Source organism: Anomaloglossus baeobatrachus, chromosome 6 (genome assembly GCF_048569485.1).
Source record: "Anomaloglossus baeobatrachus isolate aAnoBae1 chromosome 6, aAnoBae1.hap1, whole genome shotgun sequence".
NCBI classification, from domain to species: domain Eukaryota; kingdom Metazoa; phylum Chordata; class Amphibia; order Anura; family Aromobatidae; genus Anomaloglossus; species Anomaloglossus baeobatrachus.
This window is the reverse complement of record NC_134358.1, coordinates 356279655-356301372: the sequence shown is the minus strand read 5'-3', so window position 1 is coordinate 356301372 and position 21718 is coordinate 356279655. Positions and strand designations below refer to the sequence as shown.

The following is a 21718-nucleotide window of genomic DNA, read 5'->3' as shown; positions in this document are numbered from 1 at the left end:
AAAAAACGGGCGCGGGTGGCAAAGGGTACGCGGGACTCTGCGCCCGGTAGAAAACTACTCCTGCGTGAGGAGTAGCTACCCGTGGACGGGCTCGATACCGTGCCTAAGAGATGATCTACCGGGTAGGGATCTGAGAGGACTCCCTCCGGAAGCTCAGCTACCCTAGTAGCGAAAAGTGATGATGACGGTCTAAACCTCAAGCGCGGGCCCTTGAAGGGAGAACTCTGGTCCTCTAGGTCGTTTCTGGGCGGAGTGAACCTAGCAGCCCTGTAGCGTAGTATGCGCAGGGACAGTGATCCCTGCAAGCGCTCTCAAAAAAACTGGAAAGGCCCACTGTCCCGCGAGGCGGAGGGACTGTTGGAGGGATAGAGGCGCCCTGACGGGTGCGGCGTGAACGGACTGGGACCTAGCTGTAGGGGGACGATCCTGATGCGTCTGGCCAATGCCGGGAAGAGATGTACTCTTCCCTTACGTAGCCTAGGGGAGAGAAGTACTCTACCCTGACGTAGCCTAGGGGAGCAACTGGCCCCGCCCATCTCCGAAGGGCGTTCACGTACAGTCGGAAGGGAAGTCAGCGACTCTTTAGACGTCGATTCCAGTTCCTAATCCTGAGTCAGAGGTCTCGACGTGTGTACACACTGATACTAGAGGCTCAGGCCGAGCCGCAGTCAGACACCAGGTCTGTGAAGAGAGGGTACTCACGGAAGATGATAACCAGTCCAGGGTCGGCATAGGTGGAACGTGGTCCGCCGCGTAGGGTGTCCGCGGAGACCCTGCGGAGCGTCACGTTAGGGACGAGAAGCCAGAAGGAACCCAGGCGGGTCGATTACAGGGTAGCGCGCCTCTTCCTTTCGGAGCCCCCCTTCGAGAAGGGGTAATGACAAGTAAAGGGACTTACCACTGGTAAACATCGTGCCCGGGACATAACCATGCTCACGCAGTCAGCACGGCGAACTCTGGATGTCCCCTGTAAGCCGCAGGGGCCCGCCACATTCGTCTCTTCAAGATGACATGCCCCCTCTCTCCGGAGCCCTTTGGGGGAATGATAATGGCAATAACACGACTTACCGCTGGAAACGCAGTGTCTAGTTGCTGTTCGTGATCAAACAGCGACTCCAGTGTAGCATGCCCATTTTGTCCGAAAACCCTCTTGGAGAAAGGCATAATGATACTGACAAGACTTACCGCTGGTAAACTTCGTGTCCGGTTGTTGTCAGTGATCACGCGGTAACTCGGCGAACTCTGGATGTCCACTGATTACATCAAGGGTCCGCTCCAAATGTCTTAAAGGAGACCTGCGTGCACAGAGAGAAGAGGGCTGTCCGTAGCCTTACGGCTTGACTCACCATTCCTAGCAGGCTACTTGTCATGCGGCAAAAACATCCAGGTCCTGCTCGGAGTTCACCAGAGGTGAAACGCCTGGGCCATCACCCGAGAGGTCGAAAGGCTACCGAAGGACAGGCAGTCTGGACCTGGGGATTAAGGTGAAACCTGGGGGGCCGCAGAAGATGATACCTGGCGGGTCCGCTTCCGGCAGAGGAACCGGCCCCTGGTATGGGACTCACCTCCCCGAGGGGATTGCGCCAGTCCTGTGGATGATCTGAGAGAGCGTCGGCCAGGGACGCAGCGCATGCGCACCAACCCGAGGAACGCCAGCGAGGGGATTTAGCCAAAGCCAGGCGCCAACTATTCGGCAGGGGCGGGGAGCAGGGGCGTGCAGTGCCAGTGGCTGCGGTGGATGTAAAAAACAATTGAGGGAAGCGTAGACCTGAGCTTACCGGTCCAAAAAAACAAATATCTCAAGCTGAGACCTGTAAGAGTTAATAAACTCAATCTACATATATAGTAATAACTCAACCCATGAACATAAAAAAACCTACTATCGTTAAAAATTGTGGCTATTCTTGGGCCCATTTTTCCCTGATAAGGGATGCTGCAGCCTCAGCAATCCGCAGATCAGGAGTCTGCCCTGATCCTCTTTTTTTTTTTTTTTATTATTTAAAATGGACGCTGAGGGGGCTGGGGGCGGACCCAAGAGAGCGGGAAAAACTATCCACCACCCCCCTAGTGATGCCTGGAGCCGAGCGGAGGGCGGAGGCAGAGAGGCCGGCGGCCAATAGCGCTGCGCGGGAGGCGGGCCTGGGACGCCGAAGACAGGGCCGAAGCCGGGGACTAAATTTTGAAGCTGCGGCGGCGGCGCAGTAGCGATGCGGCGGCGGCGGAGTAGCGATGCGGATCCCCCCGACCTCGGATGTCGGCAGGGAGCTCCGCGGACGTGGCCGGGGTGCCAGGCGGCTAGGCCCAGACCGGGGACTAAATTTGGAAGCTGGCGCCGCGGGCAGAGGCAGCGCCGGCGGACCCACTCACGAAGCGGCGGCGGCGCAGCAGCGATGCGGACCCTCCCGACCTCGGATGTCGGCAGGGAGCTCCGCTGACGTGGCCGGGGTGCCAGGCGACTAGGCCCAGACCGGGGCCTAAATTTTAGCAGCCGCCCGATGACCGGATGGGGACGTGGGGGCGCCCGGTGAGTAGGCCCGGACCGGGGCCTAAAGATTGCATCCGCCCGGGAGAAGGTAGGAGAGGGTGTCCTACCTGAAGGGCGGCGTCGTATCTGCCAGTGTGCAGGCGTGGAGCTCTGCACCCGTGCCCCTGTGCTCCGCACACCGGATGACTGGCTGCGGCAGCAGGAGAAGAATGAGGCAGGCAGGCAGGCAGGCAGGGAGGTGGACGCCGGTGGGGGGAGGAAACCCCTCTGAAGTGTAGCAGCGCTGCGGGCCCCATCACACAATCCAGACGCGCTGCGAGGTCCAGTCCCTGCTGTATGCCCCTTGCACCCTTTGGGGTGATACCGCAGGGTGAATAGGGGGTGCTCAGTAAAGTTCAGCCCCGCGTGCCAACCCGGGAGTGGTACCGTGGAATTGGACGGGGGAGAGGGCCCGACGACTCAAGCCTCTGCGACCCAGGGGAGTGGTACCCACACGGGCTGCGAGAGCTGAGGTAGAGAAACGATACCTGTAGAAAAAGAGAATTACCACAGATGAGAGCGACGAGCGTCGCCGAGAGAAAAAATGAAAAAATAACGCAAAAAATCAAGTGGCTGAAGGGGGCCCAGTCGGCCCACATCAGCCTCCTACGACACTAAGCAAAAAACTGATTGAGCCCGCCTCCGGCTCAGGGGTTATACTGCTGGGGAGGAGCTAACTTTTTCTGTTTACTTAGTGTCAGCCTCCTAGTGACAGCAGCATAACCCATGGTCCTGTGTCCCCCAATGAAACGCTAGAGAAATATATATATACACACACACACATATATATATATACACACATATATATACACATATACACATATATATACATACATATATATATATACACATATATACATGTATATATACATATATATATACACATATATATACACACATATATACATATATATATACACATATATATACACACATATATACATACATATACACACATATATACATACATATATATACACATATATATACATATATACATATATATATATATATACATACATACATATACATACATACATATACATACATATATATATATATACACACATATATATATACACATACATACATATATATATATACATACACATATACACACACACATGTATATATATATATATATATATATATATATATATAAAATATATATTAGCTGTAGTACCCGGGCGTTGCCCGGGATTGTAACTGTCTCTCTCCCAGTCTCTGTATGTGTGTCGCTGTCTGTCTGTCTGTGTCTATGTCTCGAATACAAAAAAACAGTTTGCACTCTGATAATGCTAAAGTATGGAAACCATGAATATGTGAATATGGACCTGCATTACTGCTAAGGAAAATCTGAGAAAAATGAGATATTAAGCATATATAAATGGCCATTTGTATATCTGCCCAGTTGCCCCTTCACGGCATATCTCGGAACTGGGTCCCTGACGCTATGCTGAAGCCTCTCTCTAGGTTAAAAACCTCCTGTGTATGGGCAAGTAGGAACCTGCTATATAGGATAAGATTACCTGTGGCAACTGGGGGAAGGGTGCACGGTCAGAAGGTATGACCCTCTTCATATAGACAAAAACGACTGACTGCACTCCTCGGCCTGACTTGTGAACAGGTGCATAACTGAACAGGACATAAAATACAAAAAAACAGTTTGCACTCTGATAATGCTTAAGTATGGAAACCATGAATATGTGAACATGGACCTGCATTACTGCTAAGGAAAATCTAAGAAAAATGAGATATTTAGCATATACAAATGGCCATTTATATATGCTAAGGGGCAACTGGGCAGATATACAAATGGCCATTTACTGCATATATGCTATAAATATCTCATTTTTCTCAGATTTTCTTTAGCAGTAATGCAGGTCCATGTTCACATATTCATGGTTTCCATATTTTAGCATTATCAGAGTGCAAACTTTTTTTTTTGTATTTTATGTCATGTTGAGGAGTGCAGTCAGTCTCTTTTGTGTCTATGTCTCTGTCTGTTTCTATCTCTCTGTGTGCATGTCTGTCAGTCAGTCTGTCTCTTTCCCCAGTCTGTCTCTTTCCCCAGTCTGTCTCTTTCCAGGGCTGTTTGTTACGTCACCACCGGAGTCCGCTCCATCGACTTCTGCTCCGATCGCCAGGCGACGCCGTGTTCCTGCCGTGGATGGGAGAGGAGTCGATGCCAGGCTCCGTTCATCCACTGGTCTGGGTTTCCTGGGGATCTGCAGTGCCACTGGCTGACTGTAGGAGGCGGGTGTCTCTATGCTGAGGTACAATCATTCAGCTACAGCCTATGGGAAGACACCACACCCTTTAATTCCCCTCCTGTCTGCTGACCTCTGCCAGAGATAGTTCTGAGGAGTCTGGCTCCTGTTTCGTCCTCTGATTTCGTGTGCTGATTACCGCTTGTTTCCTGACTACCCTCCTGCCTGCTGTTTCTGTACCTCACTGCCCGATCCGGTTTTGACCTCTGCTTGTTTCTGATTACGTCTTTGCCTTCTGATTCTGTCCCTGTTCCGCAATTCCTGTTTGACTCTGCCTGACGACTACTCTCTCAGACTGCAGCCTTCCACAGGTAGTGATCTCCAGGGCCTTGTGTAATTCCAAATCCCTGTATAGAGGTTAAAGGGTTTCAGGGTTCTGGGGGTCCTGCTTGGTGAGTGGCTTCCCTTCTAGCCGGTCCATTACAGCTCGTCTGAGTCTGTGGATCCAGGCAGGTGTAACTCTCTTTCCAGAGTGGTCTCTGTCTTTTTCTGTCTATCTCTGACACATAAGCTTCGTATACTAACAGTTTATTTTGTTCCTATAGCAACCACTGACAGTTGCTATTAATAACTATACAGTGCTGGCCAAAAGTATTGGCACCCCTGCAATTCTGTCAGATAATACTCAGTTTCTTCTTGAAAATTATTGCAATCACAAATTCTTTTGTATTTCTAACTTCATTTATTTTGCTTGCAATGAAAAAACACAAAAGAGAATGAAACAAAAATCAGATTGATCATTTCACACAAAACTCCAATAATGGGCTAGACAAAAGTATTGGCACCCTTAGCCTAATACTTGGTTGCACAATCTTTAGCCAAAATAACTGCAAACAACCGCTTCGAGTAACCATCAATGAGTTTCTTACAATGCTCTGCTGGAATTTTAGACCATTTTTCTTTGGAAAACTGCTCCAGGTCCCTGAGATTTGAAGGGTGCCTTCTCCAGACTGCCATTTTGAGATCTCTCCACAGGTGTTCTATGGGATTCAGGTCTGGACTCATTGCTGGCCACTTTAGTAGTCTCCAGTGCTTTCTATCAAACCATTTTCTAGTGCTTTTTGAAGTGTCTTTTCGGTCATTGCCCTGCTAGAAGACCCATGACCTCTGAGGAAGACCCAGCTTTCTCACACTGGGCCCTACATTATGCTGCAAAATGTGTTGGTAGTCTTCAGACTTCATAATACCATGCACACAGTCAAGCAGTCCAGTGCCAGAGGCAGCAAAGCAACCCCAAAACATCAGGGAACCTCCGTCATGTTTGACTGTAGGGACAGTGTTCTTTTCTTTGAATGCCTCTTTTTTTTCCTGTAAACTCTATGTTGATGGCTTTTCCCAAAAAGCTCTACTTTTGTCTCATCTGACCAGAGAACATTCTTCCAAAACGTTTTAGGCTTTCTCAGGTAAGTTTTGAAAACTCCAGCCTGGCTTTTTTATGTCTCGGGTTAAGAAGTGGGGTCTTCCTGGGTATCCTACCATACAGTTCCTTTTCATTCAGACGCCGATGGATAGTACGGGTTGACACTGTTGTATAACATGCTATGGAGAAAAAGACATGGATCGCACATCCCAAAAATACATTGATCTAAAAGCCGCTAGGCAAAAATTTAAATAGAACATGAGGTTCTTAGTTACCATTCTGATCAGACTGTATTAAGCCCACTGCCACGTCACGGCGAACCTCTTGAGTGGGTCCCTAATCTAAAGCCTTTGTGGTGCGGCACTGTGCACCAACCACTGCTGCAGCGACAAAGCACCAGTAGGGCAAGCGACCCAGTGCCTCACAGCACCCATGCTGCAAGGCAAAGCCCCCAAGGCTCCAGGCCGCACTGCCCCACTGTCACGACACCACCACAACAGCGGCCACCGCACAGCACCAACACACAGTGAGAGAAGCTGCGCACTCACCTCCCACCGGCTCCCATGTGTGAACTGGGAGCAAAAAAGGCTGACCCCTCTTGCAGTCTCCTGCTGATTAAAAACACCTGTGCCAAATGGGGGGAGTGCAGATCCAAGCAAAAAACAGAGGGGGATAGACTGTTGTATAACATGCTATGGAGAAAAAGACATGGATCGCACATCCCAAAAATACATTGATCTAAAAGCCGCTAGGCAAAAATTTAAATAGAACATGAGGTTCTTAGTTACCATTCTGATCAGACTGTATTAAGCCCACTGCCACGTCACGGCGAACCTCTTGAGTGGGTCCCTAATCTAAAGCCTTTGTGGTGCGGCACTGTGCACCAACCACTGCTGCAGCGACAAAGCACCAGTAGGGCAAGCGACCCGGTGCCTCACAGCACCCATGCTGCAAGGCAAAGCCCCCAAGGCTCCAGGCCGCACTGCCCCACTGTCACGACACCACCACAACAGCGGCCACCGCACAGCACCAACACACAGTGAGTCTTTTTTGCTCCCAGTTTACACATGGGAGCCGGTGGGAGGTGAGTGCGCAGCTTCTCTCACTGTGTGTTGGTGCTGTGCATTGGCCGCTGTTGTGGTGATGTCGTGACAGTGGGGCAGTGCGGCCTGGAGCCTTGGAGGCTTTGCCTTGCAGCATGGGTGCTGTGAGGCGCCAGGTCGCCTGCCTTGCTGGTGCTTTGTCGCCGTGGCAGTGGTTGGTGCACAGTGCCGCACCATAAAGGCTTTAGATTAGGGACCCACTCAAGAGGTTCGCCGTGACGTGGCAGTGGGCTTAATACAGTCTGATCAGAATGGTAACTAAGAACCTCATGTTCTATTTAAATTTTTGCCTAGCGGCTTTTAGATCAATGTATTTTTGGGATGTGCGATCCATGTCTTTTTCTCCATGGCTTGTTGACACTGTTGTACCCTCGGACTGCAGGGCAGCTTGAACTTGTTTGGATGTTAGTCGAGGTTCTTTATCCACCATCCGCACAATCTTGTGTTGAAATCTCTCATCATTTTTTCTTTTCCTTCCACATCTAGGGAGGTTAGCCAAAGTGCCATGGGCTTTAAACTTCTTGATGACACTGCACACCGTAGACACAGGAACTTTCAGGTCTTTGGAGATGGACTTGTAGCCTTGAGATTGCTCATGCTTCCTCACACTTTGGATTCTCAAATCCTCAGACAGTTCTTTGGTCTTCTTTCTTTTCTCCATACTCAATGTGGTACACACAAGGACACAGGACAGAGGCTGAGTCAACTTTAATCCATGTCAACTGGCTGCAAGTGTCATTTAGTTATTGCCAACACCTGTTAGGTGCCATAGGTAAGTTACAGGTGCTGTTATTACACAAATTAGAGAAGCATCACATGATTTTTCAAACAGTGCCAATAGTTTTATCCACCCCCTTTTTTATGTTTGGTGTGGAATTATATCCAATTTGGCTTTATGAGACAATTTTTTTTTTCTTTCATTGAAAACAAAATAAATGAAGATAATAATACTAAAGAATTTGTGATTGCAATCATTTTCAAGAAGAAACTGAGTATTATTTGACAGAATTTCAGGGGTGCCAATACTTTTGGCCAGCACTGTAGCTCCCACCTCCATTCAGTTTAATGGCGGCAGGATTTTTGGAGAGTAATTGTAAAGCGCGGAGTTAAATTTTGCAGCTCAAACATAGTCTATGATGTTCCCCGGGTCACATGGAGTGTCTGTGCAAAATTTCGTGATTGTAAACGTGATGGTGCGGATTCCTTTAGAAAACATACACAAATACATACACACTCAGCTTTATATATTAGACTATCTGTAGTACCCAGGCGTTGCTCGGGATAGTAACTGTCTCTCTCCCAGTCTCTGTCTGTGTGTCGCTGTCTGTCTCTTTCCTTGTCTGTCTGTTTCTATCTCTCTGTATGTGCATCAGTCTGTCTCAATCTCTGTATCTTTCTGTCTGTCACTCTCTCTTTGCCTGGCTGTCTCTTTGCCTGGCTGTCTCTATTCCAGGGCTGTCTCTTTTCCAGGGCTGTCTGTTTGCCCAGTCTGTCTCTCTGTCTTTTTCTGTCTCTCTCTGTCTATCCTATCTTATACTAACAGTTTATTTTGTTCCATAGCAACCACTGACAGTTGCTATTTATAGCCTATAGCTCACAGCTCCATTCAGTTTAATGGCTGTAGGATTTTGTAGCGTAACTGGAAAGGACGGGGTTAAATTTTCCCGGCCAAACATAGTTTATGACGTTCCCTGAGTCACATGGAGTGTCTGTGCAAAATTTCGTGATTGTAAATGTGACGGTGCAGATTTCTTTAGCGGACATACATACACAGAGCTTTATATATTAGACTAGCTGTAGTACCCAGGCGTTGCCCGGGATAGTAACTGTCTCTCTCCCAGTCTCTGCCTGTGTGTCGCTGTCTGTCTGTCTCGCTATCTGTCTCTTTCCTTGTCTGTCTGTTTCTATCTCTGTCTGTATTTGCATCAGTCTGTCTTAATCTCTGTATCTGTCTGTCTCTCTGTCTCTTTGCCCGCGCTGTCTCTTTGCCCGCTCTGTCTCTTTGCCCGCTCTGTCTCTTTGCCCGCTCTGTCTCTTTGCCCGCTCTGTCTCTTTGCCCGCTCTGTCTCTTTGCCCGCTCTGTCTCTTTGCCCGCTCTGTCTCTTTGCCCGCTCTGTCTCTTTGCCCGCTCTGTCTCTATCCGTCGCACCACCGACATCTTTTTACCTCACACATAAGCTTGTTATACTAACAGTTTATTTTGTTCCTATAGCAACAACTGACAGTTGCTATTTATAGGCTGCAGCTCCCAGCTCCATTCAGATTAATGGAGGCAGGATTTTTGTAGAGTAACTGGAAAGCACGGGGCTAAATTTTCCTGCCCAAACAGTCTATGACGTTCCCTGGGTCACATGGAGTGTCTGTGCCAAATTTCGTGATTGTAAATGCGACGGTGCGGATTCCTTTAGCGGACATACATACACACATATATACACACACACACTCAGCTTTATATATTAGATATACACATACATACAAATAAATATATTTATATAGACATGCATACATATATGTATCCATATCTATCTATATTATATATATACACACACACATATATATATATATTATATATACACACACACATACATACATACATACATACATACATACATACACACACATATATTTATATACACATACATACACATAGATAGATATATATAGATATATCTATCTCTCTCTCGCTCTATCTATATATATATATATTATATAAGACATTCCCCGATAATAAGACCTAGCAGGAGTTTTCAGAGATGCTTTAATATAAGACATCCCTTGAAAATCAGACCTAGCCACAGTCAATAATGAAGTGTCATCCAGCGGTAAAAAAGTTAAAGACACTGCAGGACACTTCATTATAGACACCAACAACCACTAAGGCACTAAAGAAAGAAAAGAGAAGACCCCCGATCATACTCACCAGACGCCGGAGCAGGTGAGCGCATCAAGGTCCTGCGGCAGAACACACACACACACACACACACACACACACACACACACACAATCAGATCACATACACGCACACTACAGATCTCATCCACACACTCACCATATCCAACGATATCGCTTGCTACTCGGTGGCGATACTGTGCAGTGCAGTGAGCTTCCAGGACTTGCCGGAGGATCACATGGCCGGAAGCATGTGGTATCTCTGGATGTTGTTAATGTGCGCGCGCGATTGTACCGGTATGTGTGACATCGTGAGTGTGCGTGAGTGTATGAGATCGGATGTGTGCGTGTATGCTGTCTGATGTGTGAGTGTGTGTGTGAGTATGCGATCGGACCTGTGAGTGTCAGCAGGAGGCAGAGGACGGCGGCGTGCAGCACAGCTGCTGGGAGCGCACACCAGAGAGCACAGGGAGGAATGATGTGAAAGAGGTGTGTGTGTGTGTGCTCGCTGTCTGATCTGTGACTATGTTCTGATGTGTGAGTGTCGGCCAGATGAATGGGAGCACAGCTGCTGGGAGATCACATGGAGAAATGATCTGGAATGTGATGTGTGTGTGTGTGTGTGTGTGTGTGTGTGTGTGTGTGTGTGTGTGTGTGTGTGTGTGTGTGTGTGTGTGTGAGAGAGAGAGTGTGTGTGTGTGTGAGAGTGTGTGTGAGAGAGAGAGAGAGATCTGATGTATGCAAGTGTCAGTCAGATGTAGGGGAGCACAGCTGCTGGGAGATCATAGGAAGGAATGATGTGGAATCTCTGTGTGTCTGTATGAGTATGAGTGAGTGTGATGTGATCTATGAGAGTGTCAGCCAGACGCAGGGCAGTCGTGCAGCACACCTGCTGGGAGATCACAGGAGGATCTGGGAGCCATACAGACGCCTGGGGCTGGTAAGTATGACGATCCTGGGAAGGGGGGCAGGGGTCTGCTTTTTGTGGGGGTTAAACTTACCCCCAACCACGTCTCCTCGAGTATAAGACACCCCCTGAAAATAAGACCACACCCCCTGAAAATAAGACCTAGTGCTTTTTTCAGGGCAAAAAAAAATATAAGACCGTGTCTTATTTTCGGGGAAACAGGGTATGTCATAACAGTTAGCCATTAGGACGTATACCCCCCGAAATGGTGGCACTGCTAAATACACCTCATCCTGCATAAGACAGGCCCTTATACAGCTAAACCAATGACTAAATGGTGTCTTTGGAAATTACTAATGAAAAAAACTTAAAAGACATGTGTGGGTATTATAGGGTTTTTTCCAGTGAAAACAAAATTATGATGCATCTACAGGTGATAAATTATTAATCGGTGAGGGTCAAACCACTAGGAACTGACCCAATCTGCAGTAAGGTGATTTTTTTCTTGTATCCCAGTTAGTATAGATTAGTAGGGTGCATGCAGACAGCCAATCCATTCATTGTTCACAAAACTGAGTGCACAGCTTGGCCGTCCCATATGGAATGGAGTGATTGGCAGTTGCACAGGGATAAAAGTGCCCCATTCTGCCAATCAGTTTGGGTCATGGCAGTCAATGCCCACAAATCAAAAAGGTATTATCTATCCTGTGCATAGAATGTAGCTTTAAAGGTCAAATTATGCCTAGCTCTAAAGGGATTAAAACAATTGCACAAAATTATTTGCATGATTTAAGTCTATACGACAGTCTTAGCTAGATAACACAATCAAGAAAAAGTGAAACAATTATTAAACAAGTTACACATTTTATTAATTAAAATTTTCACAATCAATAAAATTTTATATGGAGCCAGAAACAAAATATACTGAAAACTTGGGACTACACAAATCACACAGTCCAATATATAGAGAAGACCAAATGTCTATAAGCAGTAGTGGATACAACTGTCCACTAGATGGTAGTGCTATACACTAAGCACTCTGGCTTCAAAAGAGGAGATGAATAAAACGTTTTTAATTTATAGCAAATACACAATAAGGTAGTCATAACATTAATTTAGTGTGTGGTCTATAGATAATAATTAGTGGTGTGCAGTATTAAAGTGGCGACATTAATGCAGATACAAAGAGCGAAAAGTACATCAAAGCAATAAACCTTTATACCAACCACTAGATCATAAATAGTCCAGGCTGGTCAGGATAAGACCCCTTCGAAAACCTGAGGTCTTATCCTGACCACCCTGGACTGTCTGATATAGTGGTTGATATAAAGGTTTATCTACTTCGATTTATTTTCTTTGTATCTGCATTACTGTCACTACTTTAATACTGCACACCACCACTTATCTATAGACCACACATTAAATTCATGTTTTGACCACCTATTATGTATTTGTCCTTTGGCTATAAATAGAAACGTTTTATTCCTCTGCTCTCTGGAAGCCAGAGTGCTTAGTGTATAGCACTGCCATCTAGTGGACAGTTGTATCCACTACTGCTTATAGACCTTTGGTCTTCTCTATATATTAGACTGTGATTTGTTTAGTCCCAAGTTTCCAGTACATTTTATCAACAAGTGGGACATAATTGTTAAGTTAAACAAAATTTTTGTTTATTTTAAACCTTTTTTAACCCCTTAACGACCGCGGGCATCTTACGTCCTAGCGGTCATAGTGTTACTGCCCGCGGTGTGCTACTGGCAACTTGCAGCGATCGGCGCACATCTTAGTTAATTTTTAAAGCTGAGATGTGTACCTGCTAGGCACGAGAAGAATAGATATCTGCTTGTGCCGTTTAACCCCTTAAATGGCGCTGTCAATATGTGACAGTGCCATTATAATGGCATCGGCAGTAAACCTTCTCTCACCGGCCGAAACTGGAAGTCAAGTGACGTGACCACATGACTTCCGGTGGTTGTCATGGTAGCACAGGGTAATGTGATGACTCCTGTAGCTCACATGACTCACTTTCTGATTCACCCGGGCGAGAGGTGGGTGAGACATGAAATGAGCATTTCTGCTGTTTACAGCTGTGTAGCTGTGATCAGCAGATATGGCAGAGCGATCAGATTGCTGATCTATATAGTCCCTTAGGAGGACTAGTAAAATAAAAAAAACCTAAAAAGTTCAAATCACTCCCCTTTGTCCCCATTGAAAATTAAAGGGTTAAAAAAATAAAAAATATACACATATTTGGCATCGCCGTGTTCAGAAATTCCCGATCAAAATATAAAATCAATTAATCTGATCGGTAAACGGCGTAGCATCAAAAAAAATCCAAACGCCAAAATTACGTTTTTATGTCACCACAAATTTTGCGCTAAATGCAATAATAGGCGATGAGAGCGTAGCATCTGCGCAAAAATGGTACCATTAAAAACGTCAGCCTGAGACGCAAAAAATAAGCCATCACTGAGCCATAGATCCCGAAAAATGAGACCACTACGGGTCACGGAATATGGCGCAAAACGTGCGCCACTTTTTTTTGGACAAACGTCTGATTTTTTTAACCCCTTAAATAAAAGTAAACTTATACATGTTTGCTGTCCATGAACTGATACCGACCTCAGACATCACACCCACACATCAGTTTTACCATATAGTTAACACAGTCAATAAACTATTCAAAAACAATAGTGCTATCACATTTCAGTTGTTTGCAATTTTTCCGCACTTGGAATATTTTTGCCATTGTTCAGTACACTATATGGTAAAGCTTATGGTTTCATTTAAAAGCACAGCTCGTTCTGCAAAAAATGAGCCCTCACATGTCCTTATTGACTGAAAAATAAAAAAAGTTACGTGTCTCGAAAGAAAGAAAAATGGCAAAAAAACCCCGGAAAGTGAAAAATCAGCCGGTCGTGAAGGGGTTAAAAATAAATAACTGACAAGTGGGGCGTGCAATATTATTCGTCCCCATTATTTTCAGTGCAGCAAACTCACTCCAGAAGTTCATTGAGGAGTTCTGAATGATCCAATGTTGTTCTAAATGACGGATGATGATAAATATAAGCCACCTGTGTGTAATGAAGTCTCAGTATAAATGCACCTGCTCTGTGATAGTCTCAGTGTTCTGTTTAAAGCGCAGAGAGCATCACGAAAACCAAGGAACACAACAGGCAGGTCCATGATACTGTTGTGCAGAAGTTTAAAGCCGGATTTGGTTACAGAAAGATTTCCAAAACTTTAAAACATCCCAAGGAGCACTGTGCAAGCGATCATATTGAAATGGAAGGAGTATCATACCACTTCAAATCTACCAAGACCTGGCCATCCCTCAAAACTTTAATCTTAAACAAGGAGAAGACTGGTCAGAGATGCAGCAAAGAGGCCCATGATCACTCTGGATGAACTGCAGAGATGAAACCAAAATCGAACATTTTGGGAACAATACCAAACGATATCTTTGGCATAAAAGCAACACAGCTCATCACCCTGAACACACCATCCCCACTGTCAAACATGGTGGTGGCAGTATCTTGGTTTAGACCTGCTTTTCTGCAGCAGGGACAGGGGAGATGGATAAAATTGATGGGAAGGTGGATGGAGCCCAATACAGGACCATTCTTGAAGAAAACCTGTTGGAGTCTGCAAAAGACCTCAGACTGGGATGGAGATTTGTCTTTCAACAAGACAATGATCCCAAACATAAAGCAAAATCTACAATGGAATGGTTCACAAATAAAAGTATCCAGGTGTTAGAATGGCCAAGTCAAAGTCCAGACCTGAATACAATCGAGAATCTGTGGAAAAAGCTGAAAAATGCTGTTCACAAACGCTTTCTATCCAACCTCACTCATCTCCAGCTGTTTGCAAAAAAAGAATGGGCAAGAATTTCAGACTGTCAGGACTCTGGTTTTTCGGTTTATCCTTTTTGGGCTTTTTGCCCTTTTCCAAGATGGTGTCATCTGCTTCATTCTTCTCCATGTGTTCTGCATTCTCTTGGCTTTTTAATTCCAGTCCAGCCTCTAGTCCTCTGCTTAAGTATTCTGCCTGGTTTCCTCCTAGTGGTGTCTCAAGTTTCTCCATCTACCCCAGCAAAGTCTGTGTGAGCCTGTTGCAGCTCATCAGAGGTTCTGACAACTACTGCCCTCCTGTTGCTTCCTGCTTCTGATGCCTAGCCCATGCTGCGGTTCTTGCCTGATCTGCCTTGTTTTCACGCAAGCCAGATTGCTCTACTTGTTTTTTGGACACTCGCAAAATGCTCTGCTACTTGTTTTTTGGACACTCGCAAATTGCTCTGTTGTTTTTTGGACACTTGCAAATTGCTCTGCTACTTGTTTTTTGCACTTGTTTATCACGTGTGTTACAATATAAACTTTATTATCACCTATAAACTGGATTCAGTTGTGTAATTGCTCCACGCAAAGAGATTCCTGAGTAGTCTATTATAAATTGTTACAGGATACTCAAGCCTAAAAAAAAAGGAGTCTGCTGGAGCAATGGCTACTGAACCTAAATTAGAGCAGGTGTTCTCGATGATTAGATCACTGCAGAAAGATATGCAAAGTCTGCAGAGCAAAGTTGGAGCCATTGAACACAATGGGCAAGGGTTTGCACAATCTTTACAGGACCTGAGTACACGAATGGGGGATCAGGAAAACAAACTTGCTGGTTTAGAGTCTCGGTCCGGACAGGCTTTTCGGGACATAAATAAGCAAATGGCAACACAAGTAGCATCTCCCTCTGGGTCTCTGCCACCAGCTGGATTACCCAAGTTGCCACCGTTCAGATTTAATTTAGATCGCGACAAATTTCGTGCATTTGTGAATCAATGTCTGTTATATTTTGATGTACATGCTGACCGTTTTCCTACTGATAGATCCAAAGTGTTGTGTATAATTATGCTGCTCAACTGACGAGCGCTTGCCTGGGCGAATCCGATGATCGAGTTTCGTGATCCACGGTTAAATAATTTGGATGAATTTCTAGCCACTATGGCATTAATGTTTGATGACCCTAACCGCCGTGCCACTGCTGAAACAGCCTGTTTATCTTTGCGCCAGGGTAAACGTTCAGTTACTGAATATGCTACTGAATTTAGGAGGCTAGTAGTGGATACTAATTGGGATAGTAATGCACAATTGCCTATTTTTAGGAAAGGTCTGTCTAGCATTATAAAGGATGACTTAGCCCACTCAGAGTCACCACAAGAACTAGAAACGTTTAAATCAACATTGTGTACGCATAGACATTCGCCTTACTGAGCGTAGGCAGGAGAAGATGGCTGTATTTAATCGTATGTCTAACTTTTTCATTCCTCCCAAGGAATCTGCAGGTAAAACATCTCGGGAGGCGGAGAAGGTGCCCATGCAGACTGACTCAGTGCAGAGGCGTGAAAGTATTGAGCGCCGGGAGCACCGACTCCAGGAAGGTCTGTGCTTATACTGCGGCCAATCTGACCACTTCTTAATTAACTGCCCTAAGTGGCCTAACAAAATAGTAGCAGCAGTAGGGGAATTTGAAAACTGTGATGATGAATCTGACGCCTCAGAATGTAGCCTGCCGTTAAATGCTATATTTCACGCTCTTTCTGTGGCTACACCTCCCAGGGAGCTGAAGGAAAGGAACTCTCACTGTTCTCTCTCAATTAAGATATCATGTTCAGGACAGTGAATTTCCAGTGCTGCTATGATTGACTCTGGCGCAGGGGGTAACTTTATGGATATTTCGTTTGCCAAGGAACATGGTATTGAGTATACAGATTGAGGTACAACAAAAAGGTTCTCCAAATACCATGGAAACAGTGGATGGGTCACCCTTAATTTCTGGGCCAGTAGACCAGGAGACTGTACCTCTAACCATTTTATTGGGGCCAAATCATCAGGAGCAGATTTCCTTCTTGTTAATCTCTTGTCCTCATTTCGCTGTGATTCTAGGCATCCCTTGGTTGCGTTCTCAGAATTCAACCATTAACTGGGAGACCAAGGAGATAACCTTCCCAACAAGGAGCAATTCAGCCATCTGTGAAGCAATCTCAGAGTCTCCGGATTTGAAACCTCCTGTACAGGTATCTACGTTACCTTCTGTGTATAAAGAATTTTCTGACATTTGTGACAAGAAATACACTGATCAGCTCCCTCCACAAAGGCATTATGACTGTCCTATTGAGTTGCTTCCAGGGGCAGCTATTCTTTTTAGTCATGTTTACCCTTTGGCAGCACCTGAGCTACAATCCCTGAAGGACTATATTGATGAAAACTTGGCTAAGGGCTTCATACGCCCTTCTTCATCACTAGCAGTGGCACCTATCTTTTTTGTCAAAAAAAAGATGGGACCCTCAGGCCCTGTATCGACTATCGGGAACTCAATAAGGTGACCATCCAGAATAGTTATCCTTTGCCTTTGATTCCTGAATTATTGGAGAGAGTCAGTCATGCCAAGGTATTCTCTAAGTTGGATCTTTGCGGGGCTTATAATTTGGTTCGTATCCGCCCCGGGAATGAGTGGAAGACAGCATTTAGATGTCGGTATGGATATTTTAATATCTTGTGATGCCCTTTGGGCTTTCTAATGCCCCTGCAACATTTCAACATCTTGATAATGACATTTTTAGAGATTTACTGGACCAGTTTGTGGTAATCTATTTGGACGATATTTTAATTTTTTCTGACTCTTTACAGGAACATGAAGAGCATGTAAAATCTGTCTTGAAATGTCCGAAAGAAAACCATCTTTATATCAAGCTGGAGAAGTGGGAGTTCCATCGTTCTGAGATACAATTCTTAGGTTATGTCATCTCTCCTCAGGAGCTGAACATGGAATCCAGTAAAATTCAGCCAATCCTGGATTGGCTGGTACCCAGAAACGTTAAGAGATTCAACAATTTATTGGCTTTGCAAATTTCTATAGACGTTTTATTAGAAATGTTTCAGAGATTGTTTGTCCCATCACTTCGTTGACTAAAAAGGAGAAACCCTTTAAGTGGTCATTACAGGCTCAGGAAGCTTTTGGTCGGCTTAAGACCTGTTTCCTCTCGGCGCCACTGTTGATCCACCCGGACCCAGCTCATCCCTTCATCGTGTAAGTGGACGCTTCTGATCATGCTTTGGGGGCCATTCTATCCCAAAGAACTGGAGAGAAGGGTCTGCTACACCCTTGTGCTTTCTTTTCTCGTAGACTTTCCCCTGCAGAAAAGAACTATGATGTAGGAGACAAGGAAATGCTGGCTATTATGCCGCTTTCAAGGAGTGGAGGCACCATCTGCAGGGAGCCGCACAACCGGTCATAGTGCTGACTGACCACCGCAATTTAGAGTTCCTAAGATCCACTAAATGTCTGTCTCCTAGTCAGGCTCGTTGGAATTTATTTTTAAATCAATTTAATTTTGTTATCTCGCACCGTCCAGGTTCTCGTAATGGGAAGGCTGATGCTTTATCCCGAATCCATGCTGTGGATTCCGTACCTGGAGCCCCAACCAAGATCATTCTATCTGATGCCAGCTTCATCGGAGTGATCCACGATCAGGACTTGTGGAAGGAGATCAAGGAGGCCCATGATGGTGATGTATTTCTGGCTACTCCACCCATTGACCGCAATCTAGTCCTTAAGGGTGGCATGTGGTTCCGAGAGCGACGTAGTTACATTCCTGAGGCTGTCCAACTGCAGATTCTCAAGTTGGTCCATGACTCCAAGTTGGCTGGTCATAGGGGGGTACAGAAGACACAAGAGTTCTTAAGCAGATTTTTCTGGTGGCCGACTTGCCTGAAGGAAGTTAAAGACTATGTTCTCTCTTGTGAGGTCTGTGCTCATTTTAAGACTCCTCGTGCTTCTCCTACAGGTCTTCTTCAACCACTGCCTATTCCATCCCGCCCTTGGGGGTCTATCTCTATGGACTTCATTGTGGCGCTGCCTACATCAGGTGGCATGACTGCGATCCTGGTGGTGGTTGATCGCCTGACTAAGGCTGCTCATTTTGTTCCATGTGCTGGCCTCCCCTCAGCTAAGGATACAGTAAACTTGGTCATTCAGAACGTTTTTCGGCTGCAATGGGTTCCGGATGAGATCATCTCGGACCGAGGAGTACAGTTTACCTCTAGATTCTGGAAGGGGTTTTGTTCTGCACTGAATATTAAGGTCTGTCTTTCTTCCGCGTTTCACCCTCAGACGAACGGTCAAACGGAACGTACCAATCAGACTCTGGAACAATACTTACGGTGCTACATCAGCCATCTTCAGGATGATTGGTTGGAGTTACTTCCGCTAGCTGAATTCTCCTACAACAACTCTCAAGAGTGCCTCTAGTAAGGTAACACCTTTCTTTGACAATCTGGGTTACCATCCAAGTATGCTGCCTAGGTCTCCGGTTCCGGCAGTGGAGGAGAGGTTGACTTCTTTGAGACAAAATCTAGAGGTTTTGAAGGAGTCTCTGACCGCAGCTCAAGAACGTTACAAGAGAGCAGCTGATAGATTCCGGAAACCAGCACCCATGTTCAAGGTGGGAGACTCTGTGTGGTTGTCCACTAAGAATCTGAAATTAAACGTTTCTTCTCGGAAACTCGGACAGAAGTTCATTGGTCCTTTCAAGATCAGTGGTATCGTGAGCTCTGTGGCCTGTCATCTAAAGCTGCCTAGGACCATGAAGGTACACCCGTTTTTTCATGATTCTTTGTTAAAATCTGTGTCTCCCAATACCTTCCAGGGACGTGTTGTGCCTCCTCCGCAACTTGTGATGATTGATGGGCAAGAGCAATTTGTGGAGGAGGAGATTATTGATTCTAGGATTCGCAGGAATCGGCTGCAGTATCTAATCAGATGGCAGGGGTATCCCCCTGAGGAAGACTCTTGGGAACCTGTGGATAACATCAGTGCCCCTCAGAAGATTGCTCATTTCCACCAGCGATTCCCTGAAAAACCGGGTCCAGGATCGTCCTGAGGCCGCTTCTAAGGGGGGAGTAATGTCAGGACTCTGGTTTTCCTGTTTATCCTTTTTGGGCTTTTTGCCCTTTTCTAAGATGGTGTCCCCTGCTTCATTCTTCTCCATGTGTTCTGCATTCTTTTGCCTTTTTAATTCCAGTCCAGCCTCTAGTCCTCTGCTTAAGTATTCTGCATGGTTTCCTCCTAGTGGTGTCTTAAGTTTCTCCATCTACCCCAGCAAAGTCTGTGTGACTCGCCTGTTGCAGCTCAGAGGTTCTGCCAACTTATGCCCTCCTGTTGCTTCCTGCTTCTGATGCCTAGCCCCTGCTGCAGTTCTTGCCTGATCTGCCTTGTTTTCACGTAAGCCGGATTGCTCTGCTACTTGTTTTTGGACACTTACAAATTGCTCTGTTACCTGTTTTTTGGACACTTGCAAATTGCTCTGCTACTTGTTTTTTGCACTTGTTTATCACGTGTGTTACAATATAAACTTTATTATCACCTATAAACTGGGTTCAGTTGTGTAATTACTCCACGCAAAGAGATTCCTGAGTAATCCATTATAATTGTTACACAGACTCTCGATGTGCAAAACTGATAGACACATACCGCAAGTGACTTGTGCTGTAATCGCAGCAAAAGATGGCGCAACAAAGTATTAACTTAAAGGGGGCCGAATAATATTGCACACCCCACATTTCAGTTATTTTTTTAAAATGTTTAAAATAAACAAATTTCGTGCCACTTCACAATTGTGTACCACTTGTTGTTGATTCTTCAACATTAATTTACATTTTTTTTATCTTTATGTTTTAAGCCTGAAATGTGGGTAAAGGTTGACAAATTCAAGGGGGCCGAATACTTTCGTAAGGCACTGTATAGTGGCCTATAGGTATTTATGTTCAATCTATTTTTATTAAAGTTGATTTTCATTATTACAAAAATAATCAGGCTTGAAAATTACAAACATTAACAGAAAGGTCCATGACCTAAACAAAGAATGGTAGTATATCAGTTTGTTGAATATGTAAATAACAAAGGACACGAGTCACATCCAAACAATCAGGACCAAACAAAAAGTTCAACATGGTCTTGTCCGAGTGAGTCTGTCCATGGTAAGAAATGAAGTGTCAATTACAAACCATTTGATTAAAGCATTTCACTAAAACAAAAAAATGTACATGCCTTCGAGGAAGGTTAATAACTTCAGGAAGAAAATAGATATACCTAAGAGGAAAGAGCAGCGAGATATAAAAGAAAGGAAAGAGAGGAAAAAAAAAAAGGAATGTGAGAGGATGGGGAGGGGGAAGGTGGGGAAGGAAGTCAGGTGGGGAAGTGTGACCAAGGAAGAAAGAAATCTGTGGCTCACTTGTTTCACAACGCAAATCCAAACGGGAGCGATGTTGTTTACAGCAGTACTCAGGGGCCTACTGAAAGATCTTGTGAAAGTCAGGGGAATCATGAAAAAGAACCCACTCACTCCAAGTCTTACAAAACTTATCCCCGCACCCGGATTGGTCCGCAGAGAGCTCCTGCCTATAGGTATTTAATGTTAGATAACCGTTCACTCTGAACACATGTGCTTACAGCAAATACAGCCCATTATATAAAACAACGGGCCACATGTATAAGTGGCATCATTTTTACCAATGTGAAAGTCCGGCTCATCATTTAAAGTATTTCTTGTCTGATGAATCAGTCACAACATACATCACTACCAGGTTGCATGTCATGTGTCTAAATGTCCCCAAG

At 45.3% G+C, this 21718-nt stretch overlaps 1 protein-coding gene across 7 annotated transcripts in view; it reads right to left on the bottom strand.

Moving 5' to 3' along the window:
- Positions 1 to 21718, bottom strand: part of BRD9 (bromodomain containing 9) — a 326359-nt gene that overhangs the window by 79538 nt on the left and 225103 nt on the right. The gene's annotated exons all lie outside the window — the stretch shown is intronic.